General features: G+C 46.2%; 2 pseudogenes across 1 annotated transcript in view; one reads left to right on the top strand and one right to left on the bottom strand.

Annotated features, from left to right (window-relative positions):
* The first annotated feature begins 9,040 nt into the window (after positions 1-9,040).
* Positions 9,041-9,146, top strand: LOC149749920 (U2 spliceosomal RNA; annotated as a pseudogene).
* Positions 9,147-11,944: 2,798 nt separating this feature from the next.
* Positions 11,945-23,127, bottom strand: part of LOC149749919 (UDP-N-acetylglucosamine--peptide N-acetylglucosaminyltransferase 110 kDa subunit-like) — a 47,072-nt pseudogene continuing 35,889 nt past the window's right edge. Inside the window, exon 5 of the transcript XR_016392873.1 lies at positions 11,945-17,627. The product of XR_016392873.1 is annotated as a UDP-N-acetylglucosamine--peptide N-acetylglucosaminyltransferase 110 kDa subunit-like (transcript). The remainder of the gene's footprint in view (positions 17,628-23,127) is intronic.

Here is a 23,127-nt window from a genome sequence, read left to right as displayed (position 1 = left end):
TACATGTGGTTTGCAAATATTTTTTCCCATTCCTAGGTTGCCTTTTCATTTTGTTGATTGTTTCTTTTGCTCTGCAGGAGCTTTTTAGTTTGATGTAGTCCCATTGGTTGCTTTTTGTTTTTGTTGCTTGTGGTTTTGTTGTCATACCCAAAAAATCATCACCAAGACCAATGTTAAAGAGCTTTCTCTTTATGTTCTCTTCTAGGAGTTTTACAGTTTCAGGTCTTACATTTAAGTCTTTAATCCATTTCAAGTTAATTTTTACAAATGGTGTAAGATAGGGGTCCACTTTCTTTGTTTTGCATGTGGGTATCCAGTTTTCCCAACACCATTTACTGAAGAGACTATCTTTTCCCTGTTGAGTATTCTTGGATCCCTGTCAATTAGTTGCCTGTATGTGTGTGGATTTATTTCTCGGCTCTTGATTCTGTTGCATTGGTGTATGTGTCTGTTTTCATGCCAGTACCATACTATTTTGATTACTCTAGCTTTGTAGTATAATTTGAAATCAGGAAAAGTGTTGCCTCCAGCTTTGTTCTTCTTTCTCAGGATTGCTGTGGCTTTTGAAGTCTATTGCAGTTCCATACCAATTTTAGGATTGTTCTTCCTATTTATATAAAAAATGTCATTGGAATTTTGATAGGGATTGCACTGGATCTGTAGATTGCTTTAGGTTGTATGGACATATACTCTCTGACTGAGATGTGCATGTAAATGATTTGCCTAAGACTTATTAAAGCAAAACAAAAAAAGTCAAAGAAACTGCTACATTAGAAAATACTAAACATGTAGAGTATGGGCGGCTGGTGTGTGCTCGGGATGACCCAGCCCCCTCCAGGCCAGAGAGGTGGGTGGGAAGCAGCAATTACAACAGACAAGGATGACCCTCCCTGTTTACCCCTCCCTCTGGGCCCATTTTATTCCGGGCTGCATCGTTTAAACTCAAAACACACTTTTAATATAGGGCCCTTGTAGCCATCTTGTTGTGCTACTCTTCACAACCCATGAGCAGGGTCACAGGAAACTGTAAACAGGTCTGGCTTTCCATGTTACCACTCATACAAGCCAGTGCTTTTCCCACTTGATCTACAGATCACAGACACGTGAGGATTATGCAAAAGAACAAGAACAAAGCTTTATTATAAGTTTCACATCGAAACAGGGTCCACACGAGGCCCAGCCTGGGAGGAGGTGGACACTGATGGCCTCGCCACAAAATTATTGGCTCAGGCCAACTTCCTCCTCTTAAACCCCAAGGTAATGAATCGTGACCCGGAGGAGAATGACTTGGTCGATGGCCCAGCGGTTTGTTGTCCAGCCAAGCGCTTGGCAGGTGATGAGGGGGCCCTAAGAGCAAGGCTGCACCTTGCTGTGCCCACTGCGGAGCTGGGGCTGATAGTAGTAGAGGCCGGAACCGACACACCCCTAAAGTCAGTCTTGGCTGGGCATGGGTTGCGCCCTCCGCTGGAAGTAGGGGGGCCCTGCCTGGGTGCGCCCACGGGGATGTGACCTAAGATGGGCCCTCCCGTAACACTGAGAGCTGCAAACATGCAGCTCAGATCTCGGGCAGCCGCTCTGCTCCCAAAACCCAGCTGTGTGCTGGCATGGGTGCCCACGGTGGAAGTTGTAAATGATGAACACCCAGAAGATGCTTGTGCGGGGCCGTCCGAAGCTGCGGGGCCTGGAGCAGAGGCAAAGCCTGGAGCTTTCCGCTTCCTATGCTGGGGAGAGCTGCCACAGGCGGTGGTTCCTCGCTGCTGCCAATCAGGGGCCCCAGAGATGGGCTGGGTAGTGACTCCAGGCTGCAGAGGAAATCTCAGAGTTTGGGTGCGGGACCTGAGTGCAAGCAAGCTGGTGGTGACTGTGACTGAGGATGTGCTGTCACTGGGGGGCGTCTGCCGGGCCTGGGTCGAGGAGAAGAGGCTCCCACTGGAGCCAGGGGCGGACCCCAAGAGGAGAGGATGGGAGGGTGGAGTGGTGTCCATGGGGGTGACCTCAGGGTCAGAAGCGGCCTGGGGTGCCAGGCCCGCAGATGTGCCGGGTGAGGGTCTGGAACTGACAGTACACGTAACGGGCAGGCTTGGGGAGGGGGCAGTAGGGCTGGTGACGGGAGGTAGGTTCTGTGGGGTGAAGACAGGAGAGTCCACACACATGGGTTTCCTACGCTGGGGAGAAATGCCCAGGTCCCCGATGGCATAGGTCTCACCCCGCAGCGCACTGTTGATGCGCCGGAAGGCTGCTTGCTTCTCCGAGTCTAGGTCTTCAGCGGTGACCCGGAAACCCGGCTCAGGGGCTGGGGGCAGCCTCAGAGGCTCCCCTCGCCGGTGCGGCAGCAGAGGAATCCTGCGTTTTCGGGGCCTGGGACTGTCAGATGTGCGGGAGCCCTTCCTCCAGGGTCCTTTCTGCCCTCTTGCTGTCTCTGCATTTTTGTCAGGCTGGCTTTTCCTCCGGTAAACCACCGGAGCTGCAGAGGGCGATGGAGGGCCCTCCTCGCCCCCTGTCTTTGTAGACTTCTGGGGCAGCCCTTGCGGTATAGCGGGACCCCTCCTTCTTTCCACTGGCAGGAAACCTCGGGTGGAGCTATATGAGCTCGTGATGGCGTTTCTTTGGGGGCAGGAGCTCATACAAGAGGTCTGCTGTTTCCTGGCGGATCTGTCCTCTGCCCACTTGGCGTGGAGGTCTCTCTGCAGAGGTCCAGACCTGGGCACGAAGAAAGAGCCCCCCAGGGGCCTAAATGCAGATCGTGCGTCCCCGGTGTCATTGGGGCCGCTTCTCTGGTCATCGTTCCGCACTGTGACTGTGGGGACTTCCTCCTGCTTGGCCATCCCTTGCCCGCTCTCTCCCAGGGCCCTCAACACCGTCTTCTCGGTGCTGTAGTTCGGGACACAGCTGGGTGTCGTGGCCGGCACTGGCTGCCCCTGCGCCACACTGGCAGTGACTGTGTCCACTGCGGACACTGAGCTGCGGGACGTCGTGGAGGTGCGAGCACCCATCACTGCCTTCTTCCGATGGCCTCGCCTGAAGATGGAGATAAGGATCCCCATAAGGAGTGCAGCGTCTGCGGGATGGTAGAATGGGGTCTCAGAGACTCTGTGGCAAAGCGCAGATGCAGAGTCACTGGACACTTGTGGGCTGGCCTGCGAGTGGATAGCCGGCCATAGACAGCTGGGTGGCCCGGGCCGGCCACGGGAAGTCGGTGGGCGCGGGGAGCGGGCTGGGGGCAGCCGAGCCCTCCTGGCAGGTGCTGGTCCCCCAGTGCCCGGGGCGGGGGTGAGGGGCAGGGCCTACCTAAGTAACTGCTCCTAGAGAACTTAGGTGAGGTCGGTCCGTGGATACAGAGCTGGGCTCTGAGCACTCTCCTTCAGCTGCCAACTCGGCCAAAAGTGGAGTGCGCTCTCTTTGGCCTGTTGCCTTTTTATACTCTGAAACCTGTGAGCGAACAATGGGCGTGCGTTGGTGGGGCGCAACAATTTAGGGAGGGGTGGCGCATGCGCAGAGTACACGTCAGGCCCTGGGGCGCACAGGTGAGGATGCGCGCCCCTGGACCGTCTAGCGCTTCTGAATCCCCCGGGAGTCTGAGGGCTGGAGGTGTTTGCCTTGAGGGTGATGAGCTTCTTGGCAGGACAGCTGGCCCTTCTCCCCTGGCCGCGCCCCAGTGCTGTCGGGGTAACTAACTGGACTGGATGGGATCCCCGCCCAGCAACGTGGAGCAAGGTTGCTGGCTGTGCAGCTCCCACAAGAGGCGGCAGCTTTGGCAGCAGCGCCTCTGTGTTCCCCTGGCGCCATTGGAGGGGAGAGCCGCTAAGAACGGAAGTGCCCACACCATCCAGATCCTGCTGGGGTGACACCTGAAGTGGTGGCCAGGGCTGGCTGAGAGGGCCATACTTACCATATGACCCAAAAACCCACTCCTAGGCAGTTAACCAAGAGAAAAACTTTTCACAAAACACAAATGTGAATGTTTTAGCTATCTTGTCCACAATTCCTAAATATAGGACTATTGAGGTTATCCAATTTTCTTGAGTTTGTCATTTTTTAATTGTTCTTGGAATAACACTATGTATACGTATTGTTTCACAGTCTGGAGTTAATATTTTATCAATTAAATAAAATTCAGAAGGCTTACATCCATATAGATTCTTTTACCTTCCACTCTTTGTTATAGCTGTCATATGTGTCACCTTTATATGACTTCAACGCCACCCTCTGAGACTGTGGTATCCTTTTTTCATACATATACAGGGAACTCCCTGGCGGTCCAGTGGTTAGGACTCAACACTTTCACTGCTGGGGCCCTGGCTTCAGTCCCTGGTAGGGGAACTAAGATGCCGCAGGCCACGCAGGCGTGGCCAAAAAAAAAAAAAAGTCATACATATATAAAATAATGTAAGAGGATAATTTTTCCAGATACTTGCCATTTTTGTTGCCCTTCCTTTGTTCCTGAAGTTGCAAGCTTACTTCTTTCTTGTGTCATTTCACTTCAGCCTGAAGAAGTTCCTTTCATGTAATGTTTTTATAGCAAATTGTCTGGTGATGAATTCTCTTAGTTTTCTCTCATCTCCATCAGACTTCATTTTGGCTTTTGTTTGGCTTTCAGTCTTTAAGGATATCCTTGCTTTAAGGATATCATATCCTGGTTTGGTCTTTTCCTTTAATACTTTAAAGATGTTATTCCATTCTTTTCTGGTCTCTGTTTTCTGATGAGAAATCACAGTCCTTCAAGTTGACATTCTGTGATGTATAACAGGTCGGTTTCCTTGACTGCTTTCAAGATTATTCTTCACCTTCGCTTTTTTATCAGATTGTGTGTCAGGGTGAGGCTTTCTGAGCTTAGGTCTGTGTCTCGAAATCAGTGACGTTTTCAACTATTCTTTTCCTCATATATTTTCTTCTGCACCTTTCCTTCAGACCCTCCAACGGCACAAAAGGTAGAACTTGCAATATTGTTTCACATGTCTCTGAGACTTAATTTTTGTTCAGTCATGTATCCTCTTTGTTTTTCAGATTGTGCCATTTCTATTGATCCATAAGTTTTCTGAATCTTTCCTCTGTTTTCTCTGTTCTGTTATTCAGCCCATCCAGTGAATGTTTGCTTTTGGATATTGCATGTTAAGTTCTAAACTTTCCATTTGCTTCTTTTTCATAGTTTGTACTTCTCACTGAAGAACTTCTTTCCATTAATTTCAAGAGGATTTACCTTTAACTCATGGAGCATGGTTGTAATGGATGCTTTGTCTGCTAATTCCTCCATGTGGGTTATTTCAGGGCTGGGTCTGTTGATTGCATTTTTCTCTTGAGAATTTGTCACATTTTCCTAGTTCTTTGTATGCTCCGTTGTGTGATTTTGGGTGGTATCCTGGAAAGTTTGCTTATTATGTTTCGAGACTCTGGTTCCTATTAAAATCCTCAGGAGATTGATACTTTTCCTTTTTCTGTGGTTTTTATTAAGCAATTCATGAACCTATGGTCAAACAGGTATTGTGCCTTGTCTTCTGAGTTGTTCCAGTCTTGGTGCAGTTTTCAGGACACTGCTGTGCTGTTTGTGTCCACATGGTGCACGTACCACTCAGGGGTTAATCTCGGAATTGAGTGGCAGTTTATACTGTAGTTCACTTCCGCAAGCCTCTACTCTGCCTCGTTGGCTCTGTCTGTGCATGAGGCTCAGGGGGATCCCAGGACTTATGTGGGCTCGTACACAGACCTAAATAATCTCCTCCTATAGCTCTCTCCTCTTTGGAATTCTACCCACATTCTCAGGCTTCAGGGGCCCCTCCTACATGTTCCTTAAAGTGTTTAAGCCGCCATGCTGTCATGCAGTTCCCTATGACCAGGTTGACCTTTCAGGTGAAATAGCAAGAGAAAAGAAAGGAAAATAACGGCATGCCCCCACACTCTTCAGACAATAGGAGCCTCTTAACCTGTTCCTTTGTCCAGAGACACAGGCCATTTCTCAGTGAAGGCCTCTGCCATCACTGAGGTTGCAGGGGAGATGTGGTAACTGGGGAGAAAAAGACCAATGGGGATGACCCCCTCACTCCTCAACATCCAAGCCCCCCACTTTCTCACTTGTCTGGCTAGAAATAAAAGGTTGATCCCATGGTTTTAACTTTCAGCTGTTGCTGGACTTTGCGTGCCTTGCGTAAGCTGGGAGACAGAGGCAGGAAAAAAACCCACCATAATCACCCTGTTACGGGCTGTTATTCAACTTTGGACTTCCAGGCCCCATCTGCCTGTTAGCGTTCACTTCTTAGAGTTTCAAGTGCATGCTGTTTGTCCTCTATCTTGCTCCATGCGGCTCTCAAGCCCTCGTAATATGACCACAGTTCTCGTGCCACATGTAAACATTCGAACACTTTGCAGATACTGAATTAAAAATCTATTATTTACATTGACTCCACCATTTTTATTTTCCTGGTGTGTTCATTAGAAAATTCAAAATTACATATGTGCCTGGCATTATGTATTTTTTGGTGAGCAGTGATCCAGAGGATGGAAATGTATGCCTCCTTCGACTCCTTCAACTTAACCCCACTCTGGGGCAATGTCCCAGCCAGGCAGAAACTGCAGGTGGAGCTGGAGACCTTGAAGAGTTTGGCTATACTTCCAGCTCAGCCCAAAGCCCAAGGATGATTCTGGACTTTCATTCTGACTCGTGCATTTCAGATCTTTCTGGGTTTGGACCTGGTATATATGTCCCTCCCAGCCCGCCCTGCCTGCCCCTTCAGTTGTCACCCCAGCAGGATCCGGTTGGCTTGGGCACTTCTGGGTTTTTTTTTCTTTTTTTTGCACTTCTGTTCTTAGCGGCTCTCTCCTCCAATGTTACCAGGTGGGAGGGCAGGTGGACGCACAGGCGCTGACGCCAAATCTGCCACCTCGGGCGGCGGCTGCTGAGCCAGGTACCCTGCTCTCCAGCTTTCCTGCTCTGGTGGCCGGGGACCCATCCTGTACAGTTAGAGCCGGCCGGGGGAGAAGGGGCAGCTGCCCTGCCAAGAAGCTCATCACCCTCAAGGCAAACACCTCCAGCCCTCAGACCCCCGGGGAGATTCAGAAGCGCTAGACGGTCCAGGGGCGCGCATCCTCACCTGTGCGCCCCAGGGCCTGACGTGTACTCTGCGCATGCGCCACCCCTCCCTAAACTTTTGCGCCCCGCCAACGCACGCCCATCGTTTGCTCACAGGTTCCAGAGCTGCATCCCAGCAACAGGCCAAAGAGAGCGCACTCCGATTTTGGCCGAGTTGGCAGCTGAAGGAGAGTGCTCGGAGCCCAGCTCTCTATCCAAGGACCGACCTCACCCAAGTTCTCTAGGGGCAGTTACTTAGGTAGGCCCTGCCCCTCACCCCCGCCCCGGGCACTGGGGGATCAGCACCTGCCAGGAGGGTTCATCTGCCCCCAGCCCGCTCCCCACGCCCACCAACTTACCGTGGCCGGCCCGGGTCACCCAGCTGTCTATGGCCGGCTATCCACTCGCAGGCCAGCCCACAAGTGTCCAGTGACTCTGCATCTGCACTTTGCCACAGAGTCTCTGAGGCCACATTCTACCATCCCGCAGACCCTGCGCTCCTTTCTGGGGGTCCTTATCTCCATCTGCAGGCGAGGCCATCGGAAGAAGGCAGTGATGGGTGCTCGCACCTCCACGACGTCCCGCAGCTCAGTGTCCGCAGTGGACACAGTCACTGTCAGTGTGGCGCGGGGGCAGCCAGTGCCGGCCACGACACCCAGCTGTGTCCCGAACTACAGCACCGAGAAGACGGTGTTGAGGGCCCTGGGAGAGAGGGGGCAAGGGATGGCCAAGCAGGAGGAAGTCCCCACAGTCACAGTGAGGAACGATGACCAGAGAAGCGGCCCCGATGACACCGGGGACGCACGATCTGCATTTAGGCCCCTGGGGGGCTCTTTCTTCGTGCCCAGGTCTGGACCTCTGCAGAGAGACCTCCACGCCAAGTGGGCAGAAGACAGATCCACCAGGAAACTGTAGACCACTTGTATGAGCTCCTGCCCCCAAAGAAACGCCATCACGAGCTCATATAGCTCCACCCGAGGTTTCCCGCCAGTGAAGAGAAGGAGGGGTCCCGCCATACCGCAAGGGCTGCCCCAGAAGTCTGCAAAGAAAGGGAGCGAGGAGGGCCCTCCGTCGCCCTCTGCAGCTCCGGTGGTTTACCGGAGGAAAAGCCAGCCTGACAAAGATGCAGAGGCAGCAAGAGGGCAGAAAGGGCCCTGGAGGAAGGGCTCCCGCACATCTGACAGTCCCAGGCCCCGAAAACGCAGGATTCCTCTGCTGCCGCACCGGCGAGGGGAGCCTCTGAGGCTGCCCCCAGGCCCTGAGCTGGGTTTCCCTGTCGCCACTGAAGACCTAGACTCCGAGAAGGAAGCAGCGTTCCGGCACATCAACAGTGCGCTGCAGGGTGAGACCTAGGCCATTGGGGGCCTGGGCGCCATGCAGCCTTCCTGTCCCTTTCTGCTGCCTGCCGCAGGGGCTGCTTCTCCGCAGAAAATGTTTCATAGTTATTTCTATTTTAATATGATCATGGTACATTAAAATGTATTAGTGCTGGCCTGTGAACACTGAGGTCACTTGACTTGTAATTGTCTATGTTGTTCTATATTTTTGTGACTAAAGGCATTACTTGGGGGAATGAAAAGAATATCTTGAAGCGATTTTGGCTTTTGATCTGCCACTAACTCCTATTTAACCTTAATTCAGGCGTCGGATTCTTTGACCCAAGGAAACAGAATAGTATAAAAAGAAAGAATGTGAGTGTCAGATGGTGGCAGTGATTAAGTATAGCAAGAGACGCCTTTGCAAAAGTTACTCTTGGTCCCAGAAGACTCTCACTTAGCTGTGTGACCGTGGGCAAGTCACTTCACCTAAATCTCTGAATTATAGGGCTGTGCTGATGATTTAAAAGTGACTGAGCACGGTGGACACTCGGAAATCCTGGGTTCTCAATAAAGTCACTGCCCTGCTCTTTGGTCCTTTGGGATTACTATATTAGTAAAATTTATACTTGACAGTAATTTTAGCTTAAAGTTTATTTTGTCTATTTCATCTCAGGCTTTTGGCTAAGATCAAGTGTAGTATCTGTTCTTGTCAATTTAAATAGCAAGAGAAAAGAAAGGAAAATAACGGGCATGCCCCCACACTCTTCAAACAATAGGAGTCTCTTAACCTGTTCCTTTGTCCAGAGACACAGGCCATTTCTCAGTGAAGGCCTCTGCCATCACTGAGGTTGCAGGGGAGATGTGGTAACTGGGGAGAAAAAGACCAATGGGGATGACCCCCTCACTCCTCAACATCCAAGCCCCCCACTTTCTCACTTGTCTGGCTAGAAATAAAAGGTTGATCCCATGGTTTTAACTTTCAGCTGTTGCTGGACTTTGCGTGCCTTGCGTAAGCTGGGAGACAGAGGCAGGAAAAAAACCCACCATAATCACCCTGTTACGGGCTGTTATTCAACTTTGGACTTCCAGGCCCCATCTGCCTGTTAGCGTTCACTTCTTAGAGTTTCAAGTGCATGCTGTTTGTCTTCTATCTTGCTCCATGCGGCTCTCAAGCCCTCGTAATATGACCACAGTTCTCGTGCCACATATAAACATTCGAACACTTTGCAGATACTGAATTAAAAATCTATTATTTACATTGACTCCACCATTTTTATTTTCCTGGTGTCTTCATCAGAAAATTCAAAACTACATATGTGCCTGGCATTATGTATTTTTTGGTGAGCAGTGATCCAGAGGATGGAAATGTATGCCTCCTTCGACTCCTTCAACTTAACCGCACTCTGGGGCAATGTCCCAGCCAGGCAGAAACTGCAGTGTGTCTTGGAGAAGGTCTTTTGCATTGAGATAGTAGGATGCTCTTTTAGCTTCAAGAACTTGGATGTTGTTGAGTTTAACCTGGTATAAGTTCAAATTAGAGTGTTTTAATTTTAGGATGTTAAAGGTAATCCCCATGGTAAACACAAAGAAAAGAGCTATAGAATATTCCCAAAAGGAAGTGAGAAAGTAATTTAAATATTGTATTGTAAGAAATCAGCTAAACACACACAACGAAAGAGAGGAATGCAGGAAATGAGGGGCAAAAAAGCTTTGGGCAGATGGAAAAGAAACAGCACAATAGCAGAAATAAGTCTTTTTTTGGTCAGCAATTACTTTAAATGTAAATGCATTAAACTCTCCAATCAAAATACAGAGATTGGCGGAATAGGTAAAAACATATGATCCAACTATATGCTGTCTACAAGAGACTTACTTGAGATCAAAAGACTCAAGCAGGTTGAAAGTTAAAGGATAGAAAAGGGAATTCCAAACTCAGTGAGAAAACTCAAATAGTAACCAAGAGAGCAGGAGTGTCTATACCAATATCAGACAAAATAGACTTTGAATTTAAAATGGATCAAAGAGTTAAATATAAGACCTAAACTATACAAATTTCTGAAGAAAAAAAGGGATAAATCTTCATAGTCTTGGATTTGGCAATGAACTCTTAAATATGATAGCAAAAGCACAGACAACAAAAGGAAAAAGAAATTGGACTTTATCAAAATTAAAATCCTTTGTGTTTCAAAGAACACCATCAAGAAAGACATAATACAACCTTCAGAATGAAGGAAAATGTTTGCAAGTCATATATCTGATAAAGCCTAGTATTCAGAATATGTAAAGAACACTGGCAACTCAACAATAAAATGTCAAATAACCAAATTTTAAAAACGAGAAAAAGAATCTGCACAGATACTGCTCCAAAGAAGACACAAATTGCCAATAAGCACATGAAAACATGTGCAAAATTATAAGTCAAAATTATGCAAACTGAAACCACAGTGAGACACCACTTCATACCCACTATTGTGCCATATAATTTTTTTAAAAACAAGCGTTGGCAATGATGTGGGGAAATTGGCACTTTCAATCATTGCTGGTGCAAATACGAAAAAGAAAATAGTTTGGCCGTTCCTCAAAAAGTTCAACACAGAGATACAATATGGCCCAGGAACTCCACTCCCAGGTATATGTCCAGGAGAAATAAAAAACATACGTTCACACAAAAACTTGTACATGAGTGTTATATTGTCGTATCATTATTCATAATAGCCAAAGAGTGGAAACAACCCAACTATTCGCCAACTGAGGAATGGAAAAATAAAATGTGTTATATCCATACAATGAATATTATTCAGCCATTAAAAGGGTGAAGGACAGATACATGCTACAACCTGGATGCACCTTGAATACATTTTGCTTACTGCAAAAGTCAGACACAGAAGTCCGCACATTGTGTGGTTCTATTCATATGAAAGGTCCAGCATAGGAAAATCAACAGAGACAGAAAGACCCAGGGCTGGGGTGAAAGGGGTGGACAGAATGAGAATGACTGATACTAGGTATGAGGTTTCTCTTGGGGATGATGAAAATGTACTGGAATTAGAGATGTTGATTGCAAAACCTGAGCACACTAAAAGCAGCTGAATCACACAGTTAAAAAAAATGTGAATTATATCTCAATCAAAAGATAATATGACAACCTTTTTATAGTCATTACTCTTGATCAGTTTCAGGATGGAATTCTCACAGTGACTTCAATGGAGTGGCTTGTATGGGATGATATTTGAGGCTCAACCCTTTGGGACTAGATGTTCATTTTGAGCTGTTGAATGACGGTGAGGGCCAGCCAGTATATTTTCTTCACGGAGGATCAATCCCCATATGGTATCCTTGGTTTGAATCCTTGTCTTTTTCTCTTCATATTCCTGAAACAAGCTCCTAGGAAATACATTCACAATAGTGAGAGGTGTTGACATCTTCCTGGCAAAAGTCTTATTCACAGGTGAAACTTCAGAGCTCCTTATTACTAGCTGCCCGGGGAGTCCCCTGAATCAAAGTAGGGCTTATGAAGATGGACCTTGCATTTTAGCGTGCACTTAAAATACCCAACAGGCTGATCCCATGGGGAAAATAACTTTATTTACATGAGACAAGTACAAAGTCAGCACAACACAATGAGGGAGAGTATGGGTGCTGGTGCCTGATGGCCTGAAATCAAATCCTATTCGAACGCCATGTGTACCTGGGAAGGTTAGTTACTTAGCTCTTCTGTTTCTCAGTTCCCTGGCCAGGGATATGGAAATATTAGTAGGACCTGCTTATTCGTATTATGTTCTGAGGCTAAAAATTAGTAAATACAAAGCCTGAAGAAAAATGATGGGTACTTCATAAGTGCTACCTACATAAATGTTCAAGTATTAAATGCCTGGAAGAATAAGTAGGTTGTCTCCAGAAAGGGCACCTAGGAGGCTACAAATAGGAGGATAGAGCCTACTTTTTCACATTGATGACACGAGTAAGAAGTTTTAGAGCTCATGGAAAGAATATTATTTCTTGTGATGCACTGTGGGGTGGGCAGAGTAGGGGCTGTGACCCATATTTTATGGTTCAGGGCACTGAAATTTAGACAGATTGAGTAACTTGTCTAGCGTCACAACACTGATGAGTGATGGGTCTGAGGCAGGGGAGGGACAGAGATTCCGGAACACATGGACATGAGATCATACCCTGGATACACAAACCAAGAGCTCTCCTCACTCCCTTTCCCACATCCTCCTGCCCCAAGAATGCTGCAGGGAGACAGCTGGTACTCGGAGGAGGTGCCTGGCCCAAGAGAATGGCTCAAACCTGGACCCACCTCCTGGCTCTACGTTTCAATCCCTGACCCCAAATACAGTGTCTTTCCCCCAAATGCAGACCCCCTGATGGACCAGGGTATCCAAATATGTGTGCATCTCCCCTCCCTTCCCCCTCAGCACTTGATTCTAGCAGCTGATTTGCAGTGAGACTTCCTGGTGGTCAGGTGACCACCCTGAATGACCAGTAGTCTACTTGACTCCCTAACTGACTCAAAACCCAGGACATTCCAAACCAACTGCCCACATGACAGTTGCACAGAGAATTAGCATCATCTTCAACTGATCAAACCTGGATGATGAGCAGTTAATATTCATTAGCTGGGAACAGGGTCTACTGGGCTCGTGTTTTGGTGGCTTAACACATGAAGGTTACAGGCCCCCAGGGTCTCACTGACTAGAAACTGACCAATCGTCTGAGCAGCTTGGACTAAGGCCTGGCTAAGAGCGGGCAGTGGCTGCACGGGCTCTGAGTGGGCACCTTCCCTGCCCAATCCTCCCTCAGCCAGATCCAGGCTCTGCTGTACAAACTACAGCCATTGCTCCTGAATCTACTTGCTGGTATTAGTTCCACAGTACCTTCAATGGAGTGGTCAGTGGGGGTGCTATTTGGGTCCCTACCCTGTTGTTTGGCCAGATGCTGATTCTGATGTGCCTGAACCACCGCTGCGGATGGCCAGCAGATTATCTTGATCACAGATGATATTCTTGTGCAGCCTGTGTTTGATTCCTTTATAATCTTCCTTTTCTTCTTGGTACCCGAGTCATGATCCTGGAAAACACAACAAAAACTGAGAGAACTATTGATATGTTGCTGGGAGAAGACCATGCAGAGGTGTCAATTCATTCCCAGGTCACACGTCTGTTCTCTTTGTTCACCAGCCTCCTAGGGGAGTCTAGGGGAGTCACGTGAATCGAAGCTGGGCTGAGAAGAGGGTGTTGCAATGTGGTGTGCACTTAAAATAGCCAGCAGGCTGACTGCACGGGACATGACTTTATTTAGTGAGATAATATAGAAAGGGAGCACAGCACAGTGACCGACAGAGTGGGGGCTGGTGCCTGATGGTCTGGATTCAAATCATACCAGAAGCCACATGAACCTGGGAAGGTTATGCAGACCCTCTGTCCTCAGTTCCTTGTTCTGTGATAGTGGAAATGTTAATAGGGTCCACTTATTAGTATTACATGAGGAAGCTTAATACAGCAAATCAGGTAGACCCTGATGAAAAATGATGCTTACTTCATAAGTGCTACCTAAGTGTTCAAATATTAAATGTCTGGAAGAATAAGCAAGAAATGTGGTAGTGCTGCCTCCAGAGAGGGGACCTGGATGCCACAGGGCAGGGGAGTGGGGAAGGTTATGGGTGTGATGCTTTAGAGCTTGTGAAGAATATCTGTCATCATCTCCTGTGATCCCCACATCAGCCCCGTGGGGAACTCATGGCAGGTGCTGTGAACCATATTTTATGGTACATGGCACTAAAATGTTGAGATTTTAAGTGACTTTCCCGGAGTCGCAAAGCTGATGACAGATGGATGTGGGACAGGAATGTAGCTGGTTCCCTGGGACAGAAATCCCTGAACCCCTGAATCCTCTAGATGGTGCTCTGGACTCCTGAGCCCAGGGCTCCCCTCCCTCCATCCCCCCAAGCCTCCTGCCTGCCCCATGGTTGCTCCAAGGACAGGAGGGGTCTGAGCCAACAGGAGGGCCCAAGCCTGACCCACTGCCTCCCTTACATGTTGATCCCTGACCCCACAGCTCTTAAATATCCCTGAAAGAAGGTCCCTTGAAAGATCAGGGGGTCCCATCTATGTCCCTCCTCCCTCAGCGTCTTCACACACTGGGTGAGCCTCCTGGTGGTCTGACCAGTGGTCAGCTTGTCTCCACGTGGCTCAGAGCCCTGGTCTCTCCAAGCCAGTTGCCCACATGGCACGTCTCTAACAAATTAGCTTGGTCTTCAACAACCAGCCCTGGATGCACAGTTAGTGCTGATTAATCAGGACAGTGGCCTGCTGGGCTGTGCTTGGTGGTTTAGTGGGTGAAGCTGGCGTGCCCCACTGTCGCCTGACTATTGATGTGAGCAACTGTCTGAGTAGCCTGGGCTACGGCCTGGCTGGGGAGGGGCCGTGGCCGCACTGGCTCTGAGGGCGCACCTTCCCTGCTCATCCTTCCTCATCAAAATCCAGCCCCTACAAACTCCTCATCCATCCCTAGACCCTGCAGTGGCACAGGAGAGAGGCCCATGCCCTTATAGAGGGACCCCTCCATAGCCACAGCCTAGAGACCCCATCCCAGGACTGTCTCTGAGGATGACCCAGGCCCTCCTAATCTCTGTCACCAAATGTTCATTCCACTAACCCGATGGCATTGTCCCTTCTCTCCACGTTCCCAGGCAGCGCCCAAACACCCAGTGATCCTGTCCACATCAACCACTGGAAATACCGCCACGAAATCCCAGTTTCCTTCCTTTCTGAAAACCTCTAGGTTTAGACTGCTAATATTTGCTTTTGGATTTTGACATCGACATTCAGAAGTGTTTAGCCTGGAATTTCTCCTGTCCTGTAATATCTACTGCTGGTATGACATCAGTATTCTCCTGGTCCGATGAAAGCAGTGTGGGTGTGTTCCCTCTGTATCTGTTCTCTGGAAGAGTGTGTAGGAGACGGGCATCGTTTCTGTCTTAAATGTTTGGTAGAAATCAGAGGAAGCCACCTGGCCCTGAAGTTTGTTTTGTGGGGAAATTTTTTTGGCATCTCTTTCTAATTGAAGTTTACTTGGTGTATTGTACAGGGCACAGATCTTAAGCATAGAGCTTTATGGTTTCTTGTAAATATAAACACATCTGTTACCAACACCCAGTTCAATATACAGGACGTCCCCAGCACCCTGGCCACCCCCTGTCGAAGGGGAGAAGAATAAGTGCTAACTTATTCGGTTATAAGAATGAAGTCAGTTACTCCATGTATATTCCAAGTGCAGTGATTTACACACAAATAACTCAAAATGAGTGTGGCAGCACAATGAGAAAGTAGTGGAGGGTGCTGGAGGGCTGGGAGAAGCCAGTCCCTTTGGGATTTCCGCTGTGGAGGTGGGGCCAGAGTAAGGAAGCTGAGAGGAGCTTCTCTGAAGCATCTGGGCTTTTACAGAGGGAAGAACTACTGCTCCCCAGAGTGCAGCGCCCATTGTAATTCACTGAGCCCTCCCTTTGCGGAGGGTGCTTTTCTAAACTTGTGTGTTATTTTACATAGAAATGTTTAAAAAAAAAAAAGAGATCAATTTTGTTTGATGTAACAGCCTTTCACTGTTAAAAGTAAGACATATATCTAAAATTATGCTAAATCTGTACAGCTCCGACAGGAAGTAACCGGCACTCACTACCTGACTCAGGAGCGGAGGCGGAGCAGAGAGGCGGCCCTCCTTCCTTGGCCTCGTGTCTCATGTAAGCTGCCAGACGCTGCACAAGCTCCATCCCCTCTGAGTCTCAGGCTGACGCCTCCAGGTCACAGTCTTCACAGGTGTCAGACGAGAACCTGCCACACAAAGGCAGGGACTGGAGTCAGTGGGGAGGTGGGCTCCCTGGGGTCGGTGTGTGGGACCCAGGGGGCTACTCAGACCCTGCAAGTGACTTTGGGCCCTGACATCCCCAGGGCTCACATCCCCAGGGCACTGGGGCCTGTTTGCTGCTCTTTGCCAAGTGTGTTCTGGTAGCAGAGAGACCTGTCCTACAGGGGCGATTTAACCTGGGCATTTGGCCGGGCGGCGTTCGAGCGACTGGTCCCCTGAACAGTGAAAGTGATGCAGAGGAAAGGGGAGGCTCTGGGGCTCCAGGGTGAAAAGTGTGCGTCCCTCCCACCTGGGCGCTGTGAGGAGTGGGAGGTCTGATGACACAGGTGGGAGTAGTGACCCTGTCCCTCCAGCCCACACGCAACACGGCCCATCATGAGACCAGCACAGTGGAAGTGGGCAGAGAACCGCAATGTTCCCTTTTCCCCTAATAATCGTTTTTCTTTCTTTAACACCCCAGCCAAACTTGCCTGTGCTTTTTAATTTAAAAATATCCTGATGCTGTGGTCACAGAATCATAAATTCTATAGCTTTGCTGTATCCCAACATGAAAAGTTTGTAGAAGACACTGCTTTTCAGCATGTAATAAAACCAGATGTATTAGTTATCTAATTTTAAGGTCATAATTAATTTGGAATCCTGGCCCTTTAACTCATCCTAAATTAGCATTGCTTTGAATTGCCTTCATTTTGTGTGTGTGTTGTATTCAATTTTTACACATCTATGAAAAATCTATAGAACCTCAGGTTGAGAAATGGTGCCATGAGGTGACCCAGGCCCTTCAGTGGGGCTCCACAGAGGCTGAGGAGTCCCCAGGGGTTGGGCAAATCCCAGCCAGGTGTGGATCCTGCAGTGTCCCCTACCGGATGACAGGGCTACTGTGTGCCCACAGGGATGCAGCAGCGCTGGGCCAGGTGAGCTGTCTGCTTGCATGAGAAGAAGCCCCGGTTCCTCTGTCCTCCTCACCCTTTCCCCAGGACGCCTGAACTGGGGGGTACCAGGGCCACTCCAGATATCTCACTACACCTGGTGATTAACTGGGGATGTTGTCTGCTGACCTTGGCGGGTTGGGAGGGCAAGGCTGGGTCCTTCACAGGGAGATGTTGAACCTCACCAGGGACACTCTTTACAAAGAACACAATGTGAACAACACCTCCAGGAGTGATGTATGTGATGACTCCACAGACACCTTCGGCCCCCCATCTAAACATAAGAGCCTGGCATCTTCAGGGATTCTATGGAACGGGGACTGTTCCCTGGCGAGATGCACTCAGGTCATCCTCCAGTTGCCTGCGCAGATTACCACCATTCTCTTCTCTCCACCTTTTTGTTCACATGCAGTGGTGAGCACCTCTGTGCTCTTCTCTGGCTTTTGGGTTTTCCTGAAGCGCCAAAAAAAAAAAAAAAAAAAGTCAGGGATGGCAAGGGAAGCACATACACTTATTTGCCTTCTGCTCTTCCTCCTACCCTCTCCACGCTCACATTTCCTCTTCTTGTTCTTCCTCATCCTTTTACTTCATCCCTTCTCTTGAATCCAGGATGAGAGAATTTCTTTTTTTTTTTAATTGGATGAGTCAGTCTTCTTTTACTTATTTATTTATTTTTAACGTCTTTATTGGAGTATAATTGCTTTACAATGGTGTGTTAGTTTCTGCCTTATAACAAAGTGAATCACCTATACATATACATACATCCCCATAACCCCTCCCTCTTTTGTCTCCCTCCCACCCTCCCTATCCCACCCATCCAGGTGGTCACAAAGCACCGAACTGATCTCCCTGTGCTAAGTGGCTGCTTCCCACTAGCTATCTAGTTTACGTTTGGTAGTGTATATATGTCCATGCCACTCTCTTTGTCACAGCTTAACCTTCCCCCTCCCCATATCCTCAAACCCATACCGTTTTTATGCTAAGTTATATTCTACCTGTACCTGGAAAAATGTTAAAAAGATTTTTAAAGAACTGCGCATCTATTTTTGCAGCTGATTTGCCTGTTCAAGGCTCGCTAGCACTTTATCCATCTCAGTACTATTTCACTTAGTAAACAAATGCAGTTACCATAATTGCTGCATATGTGTCTGTGTTCCCTTCTAGGTTATATGTTTTTGAAGTTAGAAACTATATTTATATCACAGCCCCTATGTATGGCACAATATCCATTGCTAATTCAGATTGTGTTTTAAGATATGAGACAAAATTTAAGACTTTTATTATAGTCATAAACATCTAGCAAATCAACCAGAAAATAAAAACTAATTTTCAATTGGTTGGCCAAGAACAAAAAAGGGAGGAATACCTAGTGCAAAATCATATCTCTAATAACTACTGTTGGATTTAGAGCACACACATGCTAAACTTATTTTAAAATATCTTCTTATCAAAGATTTGAGGTTGGACCGGAAAAAATTATATCAGAAGTGAAAATAATTATGTGGTCTGACCAGCGTGGATCACAGAAAGTAAGGGTATACTATATATAAAGTAGATAAACTACGAGGTCCTGCTGTATAGCACAGGCAACTATATTCAATACCTTGTAATAACCTATAAAGGAAAAGGATCTGAAAAAGAAATATATATATATCTGAATCACTTAGCTGTACACCTGAAACACAACATTGTCAATCAACTAGTCTTCAAGGGAAACAAAACAAAACAAAGTAAGTGTAAAGGGAAGTATAGTTTTATAAATTCACCTCTGATATCCAATGGCCCAACTGAAAGAAAACAGAAAGTACAACTTTCTAGGAGACAGGACATGGCCAGCAAACCAGGCCGTTACCCTCGCTAACGGTCATACCTGCCAAAAAATATACAGACTAGCCTGCATTCAGGAATACATAGGAATTCTTCATTTATCTGGCATTGTTAGGCAATGAGGTATTGCATGTTAGGAGAAGTATTTTTAAAATGACAAAATGAAGAGGAGTTGTTTTAACCTTCACTCGGTAATTTTTTTCTAAAATTAAGAAATGTATCCACTGGTGTATTTAATGTTTCCGTGATAACTCGGGGTCATCAGTTCAATCAACGTTTGCATGAATAATGCAAATGGAAACAAGACAGGCATGCTTACTTACTGAAACTGAAAATGACATGGCACTGGCTGGAATAACTGATGAGAGAGCACGAAAAAAGCAAAAATGAAAACAAACCGTGATCAAGAAACAATCAGTCAAGTTCTGACTTTCTGTACTTAGTTTCAAAATGAGATACCACAAATCCCAGCGAGAGACTCCAGCATCATCAGCTGTCTTTCTCCTTTGTTTCCACCTTCCTTTCCTTCTCCTTCTATCCTAGGCTGTTCCAGGCAGTGCTTATGGCTGCTTGCAAGAGAAATTCTAATACTTGCTTTCTCTCACACAAACTTCACAATATGTCCATGTGATAACTAGTGTGGAGGTAAAAGACAATTCATCACAGAGACATCTCCTATGAAAATAAAATTAGAAACTAGCTTTTAAACATGCAGAGAGAAGGGCGTGGAGTCAGGCACTAATTTCCTTGCGAATTCCTCTCCATTTCTAATAGACGTTCTTCTTTACCAAGATCCCTTTTTATTGGTGTGCTGTTCCAGACTGCTCCACTCCGCCCATCCTCATTCTGTAAAATACATTCACACTCTTTTGTGACCCTACTTATTTGCCCATTAAATAATCAATCATAGAACTGTCAGAATTATTTACAGAGTGAAATTAAAATGCTGGAGTCACTTGGAGGGTTTAAGCAACTCCACCAGAAAATACTGGGCATGGATTTAAAAGAGGCTGCGTGGGACTTGCTCTTGTCCAAGTTCTTTCTCAAGAAGTATCTGAAATAAGCCTAAATTCAGAGTTAATCAGACTGGCCTGCTTTCTCAGGTGGACTGGAACTCATTGCTCTTTCCCCTCAACTCCCTGATGTCAGCGGCACTTTCCGGAGAGGAGGTGGACTTCTCTGCCTACTGCAGAAGCTCAGTTCCCCCCGGGCCCACTCCGTGTCTGAATCCCACACTTGAGGCCACATGCCAGCCTTCCCAGAACATTCGTCGTCTCATTTCAGTTTTTGACCTGCTCAGATTGAGTCCCTCTAGACTCTTCCTCAGCTTGAAACCTGATCTTCCACCACTTTCCCTGACCTCGATGGTAACCTGCCTACTTTAGGCCTCAGGTGCTTTAGCTATAAATTGATATATTTGCCCTTAATTCTAAAGTCTTCTTTCTAAAGCTCTACAATGTGGTGGCTCCTTGAAAATGTTTCTCTATGCTGGTTGTAATTTTGTACAGAATTAAAAGCACAGCTACTCTAAAAGACAGTAAGTTGCATTGGATAAGGAAAGTGTGCTCTTGTAGTTAGATTAACAGGGATGGAAGACGACTTAGTATGTTTTAAGATACTCATGATCCATTCTCGTGAGAGTCGGGGGAAGAAGGGGAAGAGAGTTAATAAAATACCAAATGTTTGTGACAAATTAAGTTCAAGATGTAGCTGATAAGTTACTACTTGAATAAGCCACACAAATCCAATTCAAGTTTTGCTTTATTTTTCTAAGAAGGGATCCCAGTGAACTGAGTCCCATGTTCAGTAACTCCACGTTCAATGGCTTAGTCTTTAAACACTGTTATGTTGCTGGAAGAAGAAATATTGCCCACCATTCCTAACTGATGTTTAGCTATCACGCACATTTGAAATAAATTTATTACTTTGCCTGATCTCAGGGTAATACATTCCAAAGGGGCAAAGAACACACGAAAAGTTATGGAGTCTCCATCTTCTACACTAAAGTGTGCAATAAATTACATATTATTTGGCCGTTAAGTTCACAAGCCATAGAAACCATTCCATTTGCAATGTATACAGTGGTAATCAGCAGGTAATGAGAATGATATAAAACCAAACAGACCGTGTATGATGGCACTGCTGCCAATAAAGCAATCATTAAATGCATTCATATGCATCTACGATAGGTAAGCTCTTTGAGGGCAATTGCTATGAATTCTACATACCTGTCAGGATACTATATATAGCCCACTTTCTATGGCCTTTATTCAAAGACGCTGAGAAAGAGTTACTCTGGGTAAATACAGACCTTTTCTCAATATAGAATTTGGTCAACATGCATTCTGAACAGCAAAATTTCACAGTATTTTCCTACACTAAGTGCCACCTCAGCAAATGCAGGATTAAGTATAATGGATTATAAGAAGTGAGAAAGGAAAGATGGAAGAAAAGAAGGTAGGAAAACGGTGGGTATGGAGTACTTCAACATTTATGTAAAGAGTGGAACTAAAACTAACCTGAGGTTACCCTGAATTATTAGCATACGCTATAGAAACTTAAATGAAAAAATAAAAAAAAACCAGCAAGGGAAACCCAAAGATTCTCTGTTTTTTCACTTTACTGCATATACACGTCCATCTTAAACAATCTATATGCTTATATCCAATAAGAGAGCATTGTTTTGCAAGGCTATTTGGCTTCTATCAGCATGTAAAGGTCGGACAACTCAACTTTAGCAGAGTCAGCCTTCAGGTGAATAATTGCTTCTTTCAGGTTGTGAACATTTGAATTTTCCAGAAATGTTTCCCAAAAAATGAAAACTAAAAGAGTCCTAGGACAGCGTCCTTTAGAAGTTTTATAGTACCAAGGTTTTTGGAAGAAGAGTATTCTTGTCAATTATCAACACAATGATTCCAAGCAGGTCAATTTTTGCTGAGAATATTATATAACAGAACCCACTTCACCTCCATTATACTGACAATGATCTTCCTTACTTCAACCTTGTGCTGCTTACTAAAGTTGAAAATACGGAGCCAAGAACAGACAGTGACAATGCCAGAGACTCAGATGTACCTATAAGTGCCTTCAGACAACATCAGCCACCCAGGCTAAAGTCCTGGTTTCAAACATCCCAACATGAATGAATCTCAAAAACTATATGCTGAGCAAGTGAAGCCAGATCAAAAGGGCACCTACTGTGTTATTCAACTTACATGAAATTCTAAACTGGGCAAAAGTCATCTCTAAAGATAAAAAACAGATCCGTGGTTGCCTTGGGGTGAGAGATGGGGATACTTTTGCAAAAGCCTAGGAGGAAACTTTCTAGGGTTTTAGAATTGTTATCTATCTTTATGGGGGTGGTAGTTATACAAATGTATACATTAAAAGTCACTGAACCGTTGACTAAAAATGTCTGCATTTTATTGTATGTAAATGATACCTTAATAAGGTTGATTACAAAATGAACCAAAAACAAAACAAAGCAGAAGAGAAACCTCTCAAGACTTCAAAGGAAATACACTGTTTTCTTCCAGGGTACCAGATTGGAAATGAGGCATTGGTCTGTTCTACCCTCAGCTTATCCCTAGGGTTATCTAGTCTATTTTAAAGCACTAGAGTCCCCTATCAGGAAAACTCACCCCATGTTTAATTACTTTGATTTCTTCTCTGCCTCTTCTCCCAACACACTGAAGTCATTCACGGAAGAAAAACCAGCTTTTTCCAACTTTGCATCATGACACATTCTTTCCAAAGCTATTAGTTATAGAATAAAATTTGGGTACACTTTGTAAAAAATCTAGCTTTTTGAGCCTTACAAATCTTAACAGTTAACCTATTGTCTCCACTGGAATTTGGAAAAAAATTATTTTGAAAAGGAATAGCTGAGACTTGACATTTTTGTGTGTGTGATTTTCTCTTCCCCTAAGAGAGAATTGAGTAGGAATGAGAAACACATACATAAAGAAAAAAAATTACCTTGCTGCCTTTGCATGGTTATAATTTATAGGAGGCCCTTTTCAACAATAATCTATTATCAGAATCAATAAAATATAATCTCCATGAAGGCCAGGCCAGGATACTTGTCTCTTTTTCAGCAGATTGCAATACAAACCACATTCATGGA

The sequence above is a fragment of the Delphinapterus leucas genome, chromosome 3 (assembly GCF_059928025.1).
Source record: "Delphinapterus leucas isolate spDelLeu-1000000601 "Yukka" chromosome 3, BTC_Dleu_Yukka2, whole genome shotgun sequence".
Classification (NCBI taxonomy): domain Eukaryota; kingdom Metazoa; phylum Chordata; class Mammalia; order Artiodactyla; family Monodontidae; genus Delphinapterus; species Delphinapterus leucas.
The sequence above is the reverse complement of the archived record's forward strand: the minus strand, read 5'-3'. Positions and strand labels throughout refer to the sequence as shown.